We start from the raw sequence: 6,697 nt of genomic DNA, 5'->3' as shown, positions 1-6,697 counted from the left end.
TTACAGAGACAACTTTTACTTTTTTTCTTTCTTTTTATTAAAAGTTTTGCTTTTTAAGACCTGTTTGATTTTTTCCCCCCTTGTTGAGGCTCAAGGGAATTGAGTCTGTACTTACCAGGGAATTGGTGAGAGAAGGGAGGGGGGAAAGGTGGAATCCCTTTGTTTAGATTCACGTAGCTTGAATCTGTCTCTCTCTCCAGGATAGCCCAGGGAGGGAACGCCTGGGAGGGGGGGAGAAGGCGGGGAAAAAACCTGATTTCTCTGTGTTGTGATTCAAGGAGTCTGAATCACGGTGATCTACTAGTGTACCCAGGGTGGGAAAAATCTGGGAGGAAGAAAGGAGAAGAGGGGGGAAATGGTTTATTCCCCTTTGTTGTAAGACTCAAGGAATTTGGGTCTTGGGGTCCCCAGGGAAGGTTTTTGTGGGGGACCAGAATGCCCCAAAACACTCTAATTTTTTGGGTGGTGGCAGCTTATCAGATCTAAGCTGGTAATTAAGCTTAGAGGAATTCATGCTGGTACCCCATTTTTTGGACTCTAAGGTTCAGATTGGGGAATTCTACCATGACACCTGGGCGCAGGACGGACTGGCGACACGCTCCTATTGCCCTGTTGCAATTGCACTGTGACTTGGGGCGTGGAGAAACCAAACAGTTTCTTGTAGGCCACAGAAGTGACACAGACTTTGAGAAAACATTGGTAGATGCAGGAGAACTTGCGGAGGAGTTGGCTGTACCGGCACTTTTGGAACCAGATCCAATCCGTATTAGAAAGAAGAGGAAGCAGTTCACATTTGAAGCAGTTGACGAACCTATTTATAAGCTGAAAGAAAAATTCAGAGTGAACTTTTACTTTCCAGTCATCAACACAGCAATACATTCAGCTGAAGAAAGAGTCACATTGATGCAGCAAATTAGTTCAGTATTTGGCTTCCTATATGATGATTACAGTTTGCAAAATACAACACCAAAGCAAATTATGGAACATTGCTTGAATCTGGAGCAAGCTTTGCAACATGGTGGATCCAAAGATATCGATGCCTTTGACTTGTGCAATGAATTGCAAGCTATTGTCCGACAAGTCCAAAAGAGTGCATCACTGCAAGATGTATTGAGCTTCATATGCACAAATAAACAGACAGATAGTGTCCCCAACACAGTTATTGCTCTTTGCATCCTCTTGACTCTCCCAGTTTCTGTGGCCAGTGGTGAGCGAAGCTTCTCGAAGCTCAGTTTGATAAAAATATACATGCGAACATCAATGTTGCAACAAAGACTTGTTGGGCTCTCGACCTTGTCAATAGAACATGACATTGCTCACAGCATTAACTTGGAGGAACTTGTTTCTAAATTTGCTAACCTGAAAGCATGGAAAAATAAATTCTAATGTGTTACTTTGTGACAGTGCATTGTGGATAAGGTATGTGATTGATTTTAAGATCCATGCTATGTTGTGCAAAGTGAAAACAATAACAATGTCAACCCTGTCAGGTTATTCATTTATTTTCATTAAATATGTAGACTAAATAATTAAATTAATACATTTTCAAGCTGAACGTGTATTAATTCTAACGAGCAATGCCACATTATGCAGCATTCATTTTTAAAGTTTTTAATAAGCGATGCTTGGGGGCAGAGGGGGCAAGGTGGAAGTTTCGCCAAGGGCGCAAAATATCCTTGCACCAGCCCTAGATGCATGTAGTGGAAAATACAGTAGGAAGATATATATACACAGAGAACATGAAACAGTGGGTGTTACCATACACACTGTAAGGAGAATGATCAGTTAAGGTGAGCTATTAGCAGCAGGAGAGAAAAAGAACTGTTTGTAGTGGTAATGAAAATGGCCCATTTCCAGCAATTGACAAAGGGATGTGAGGAAGTGTGGGGAGGGGTGCGGGGGGGATAAGCATGGGGAAATAGTTATACTGGATGGGCCATTACACAAAGTAAAACTATTTCCCCATGCTTATTCTCCCCCCCCCTTCCTTACATCTCCTTGTTAATTGCTGGAAATGGGCCATTTTCATTACCACTACGAACAGTTCTTTTTCTCTCCTGCTGATAATAGCTCACCTTAACTGATCACATATAGTGTGTATGGTAACACCCATTGTTCCATGTTCTCTCTGTGTATATATTTGCTTCCTACTGTATTTTCCACTGCATGCATCCGATGAAGTAGGGCTGTAGCCCACGAAAGATTATGCTCAAATAAATGTGTTGGTCTCTAAGGTGCCACAAGTACTCCTGTTCTTTTTGCGGATACAGACTAACACGGCTGCTACTCTGAAACCTGTCAGTTACACTACTTGGTTTGTCACAACTTGTAGTTACCAGTTCTAAGCACCATGGAGAGAGCGAGAGGCTGAGATTTTCAAAGGAGACTGAGTTAGGTACCCAAATCCCAGTTAAATGTAACCAGATTTTGGTGCCCAACTCCCTAAGGGCTTATCGACCCAGGAGAAGTTACTCCGGAATAAGGTAAATTTAAAGCACCATAGCCCGTCTAGAACTATTCCATAATAACCACGTTCACACAAGGAGCTATTGAAGAATAGCTGGTTGCACAGTAGCCATTTTGGATAATTTCCTCATGTAGACAAGCTCTTATTAGGCTTCTTTGAAAACTTCAGCCTAGAGCATCTGTGCCTTCATTAGAAATCATAAGGCACAGGGATGAAATGCAGCTGTTGCACATTATAAAAACTTGCTGCATATTAAAGACCCCAGGGCTAGATAGTCCCCTGCATGTCTGTGAGCAAAGGGGACCTGGACCTAGTGATTCCAGGCAAAGGGTGCGAAAGGTGCAGCACCGTCCTCTACCTCTGTAGTGGCAGTCCCTCTACCAGAGCAATGTGATTGGGTGAATCAGGAGGAGGCAAACCAGAGCTGGGTGTGAGTCAGATGCTACCTTGAGGGAAGCAGTAAGGAAGTCACATGGATAGCCTTGGCCTCTGGTGGGCTTCCCAAGATGCCTGCAGTTCTGAGGCAACTTCAGGTTTAAGAGCCCAGCCCTCTAATGCATGTTACAGGGATATTAAGAGGATTGAAAATCCTTTTGTGAAACATGCAGCATTTCCTGTCCATGCCCACCCTCTCCATCCTCACTGGGTGGGTGATTCCCACTTAGGAAACAATCAGATTCTATATATTTCTGCAGATTTAGGAGAACAGGAATAAGGGTGATATTCTCCACTGGGCAGGGGGACCAGCAGAAAGCCTGCACACCACAAAATAGGGTGGAATCTATGCCCTATACTGGCCTATGATTTGATTCGACTCCCTCTGACTTACATCTTTCCTTTGACTTGAGTGGGAGTGAGATCAGGCCCCCCCTATTCCTCGGGGGGGTGCACCTTAAGTGCCTAGCCCAAGCTCACTAAAACCAGTGGAAAGACTCCTGTAGGGTATGTCTACACTGCAATTAGCAGTGGAAAGACTCCTGTAGGGTATGTCTACACTGTGCCAGCTGACTCGGGCTAAAGGGATGTTTAATTGTGGTGTAGATATTGGGATTGGGCTGGGGCCCAGGCTTTAGGACCCTGCGAGGTCCCAAGCCCGAACATCTCCACCACAATTAAACAGTCCTGCAGCCCAAGCCCTGTGATCCAAATCAGCCGGCATTGGCCAACCACACGTATCTATCTGCAGTTAAATGTCAGTGGCCCTGCGATAAGGCCCTAGGAGAATACCATTCCTCCAGGATAATATTTAGAGCGTATATCATACTTTAGTAGTGGATAGGCTGATCCAGCCTCTCTCATTCATGAAGTTGCATACGCAAACCTTATAAGAAGCAAAGACAACAATAAGTTAAGGGAGCCACTCTTCCTTAGTAATGTTATTCTCACTGTTTCAGTGCCGTCATCCCTATTTCCACATGCTCCTTAAACACCTACATTAATTACAGCAATTCTCGTTTAAAAACCATTGTAGACTAATGATTCCGGTGGATTTAGAGTTTTGTCCTTTCTCGGTTCATCATCCCCTCTGTCTTTTAAATATTTTGTTTGTATTTTGTTACACGACAAGATCACAGCTGTTGTCCAGTAAAAGAAAAAAATCATCCTGTGTTCAGTTGCCTTCCAATGATCTTTTTTTCTTATGCAGCCCATGCACAAAACCTGTCGCCTCTGTTAAGTGCAAACGCTTAAAGTTTTCTCTGTTCATAAAAAAATCCTAGAGTCAGCTCGTCAGCTAGTGTAAATCAGCCTCATGATTTCAGTTGCACTAGGCTGAATTACAGCATCTGAGGACCTTTCCTGTAATTTTTTTAGCCTGCATTAAGCAAAAATGTAACTCAAACGATTTTTATGTTTCCTATCTAATCCCCATTTGTATACATATTAATATTAAGAATCAGTTGAAATCAATTTTTTTATTAATTTAATTTAAATGTATTGCAAATTATTATGTAATTAAACCTTGAACTGGGCCATATCCTCCGATGGTGTAAATTGGTCTGGATTAATTGACTTTAGTGGAGCAATGTCCATTTACACTTGCTGGGGACCTGGCAGCAGGCTAAAACAACCTCTAGACTGAGATTTTTTAAAATGCAGGCATAAAATATGGCTTCTAATTCCTTCTTTAGGTGCCTAAATAAACTGCCTGAACCTTCTCTGATTTCAAAGGATCCTGCTGGTTGCTCAGTTCTTTGACAAAACCCAGCCACTTCTTTAGGCGCCTACATAGGGACATAAGTCATGTAAGTTTAGGCATCCTTTTTTGAAAATCTTGGCACTAGTATTATCAGCTAAGGCTTTGAGCTACAAATAGTTTATCCCACGAGTAATCTTACGCACATAAGTAATCCCATTAATGCCAATTGCATTAATCACATGAATAAAATTACACACGTATGTTTGCAGGCCTGGGGTCTGAGTTGGGAACGTGTTGCTACATGCTTGAGCCTGCCAATTAGTAATTTTACACACATGAATGACACGTCTGTCCAAGTACTCACGTGTGTAAAGTTAGTCACATGCTGAAATGACACAAAAGCCAGATTTTCTTACACAAGCAAGTAAGCAAATAAACAACAACAAAAATCCATTAGAGTTTGATTTTATATTCTAACTAAAGGCAAGTCAGAGATGTTCATTGGACAGTTCCCTTTAGCTGATGTTTTCCTTGCTGGCATGAACCTCACTTTGCAAATTCACCACCTAGGTGCCATCCGTTTCACCCCATTGCTGAAGTCAGCCTCACTCAGATAAAGGCTTTGCATTTGGATCCAGGGAGATGGAAGACTCAGTAGCAGAATCCAGTGGCTCTGCTAAAAGCAGAAGCTTTGTCTGCAAAGTCTGAGCCTGGAGTTGTGTCACAAAATAAACAGCCCCCCGAAGTGTTTAATTTAACAGAGACGGGAAAGAGATATGAGCCAGTGTCTCTAACTCCACATTGACAATTATGAAATTGATTTGAATCAGTCTCACAACTCCACATAACCAATTATAAAATTCCTACTTGACTCCCTGGCCCCAGACTATTTTAGCCGTTACGTAGTGTATAACTGTTTTTCACTTTCCTCTGTAATTTTCAGGAGCATTCTCAAATTAAGCCCGGTTGAGGACCATGCAGTTCTAATTAGCATGTATCAGTCACATGCTCCATCCAATGGAGACTGAACTGGGCTCTTCGTCTTTACTCCTTGAAAAATTGGCTGGCTTTATGAAGGCTGAAAAGATCATGTGTGAGAAAGCAGAGGTCAAACACCTGCTCTCGGAGTTCATCTCACACCCGCAGAGAGCTGATGAGCTGTGGTACTCAGACAGCTCCTTCTCCCTCGGAGGCCAAACAAAAGGGCATAATGGGGGCCAGCTTCTCAGAAGAGCTTAACTTCCGTTCAGGCGCCAGAATCAGAGCTCAGCCTCTCGGATGCACATTGAGTGCTGAACTCTTCCAGATATTTGGCCACAAGTGTCACACCAGGAGCTGCTGGCTGCAGTTAGGTAGGAGTCTCAATGGGAGAGGGGCTTTTCTGAAAACCTGCCTGTAATGATGGGTGCACAGCAGGGAGTGCGTCGGACAGAGCGGGGACTTTCAGGGGTGTCTCCCACATGTCAGGTGAGTGCCTTAGCCACCAGGTCAGAGAGGCATTCTCACACTCCTCTGTTGGAGCTGTTGCACTTTGCAGGTAGGGTACTCACCTGGATAGACTCAAGTTCCTTCTCTGATTCTGAGCAGTGTCTTTAACCCAGTCTCCCACTGCCCAGGTAAGATCCCAAACCATTTGGCTACTGGCTAATTTGGTTGCTTGCTCCTTTTGCCCAGACAGTCCACCCTCAACCTGAGGAACCTTCCCAACAAATTTTTTGTCAAGACCAATATATTTCTGCAAAAAGTTTCCGTTTTGACAAGTTGCCATTTTCCAGTGAAAACTCATTTCATTGAAACATTCCCAACCAACTCGGGTGCTATGTCCTTGACAATCTACCACCAGGCTCTTCTGAAAATCTAGCCCTCTCAAGAGGATATTTATAAAGGGAAAAGTAGGAGGTAGGGGTTTAAACAGAGACAGAATGAGAGAAAATGTACCTGCAAAAATGCTGAGCAATTCCCCAGATCAAGTCACCTGTTAATTTCCAACATTGTCAGTGCTGACTGATCCCCTCACCTCATTATAAACTAGCCACCAGTTTGCAAGAAAATAGACTCATGCTGACCTGTAAGTGGTTGAAGTGTGTAGGATT

The sequence above is a fragment of the Gopherus evgoodei genome, chromosome 11 (assembly GCF_007399415.2).
Source record: "Gopherus evgoodei ecotype Sinaloan lineage chromosome 11, rGopEvg1_v1.p, whole genome shotgun sequence".
In the NCBI taxonomy this organism is placed as follows: Eukaryota; Metazoa; Chordata; order Testudines; family Testudinidae; genus Gopherus; species Gopherus evgoodei.
Note: the sequence above shows the minus strand (reverse complement) of the source record.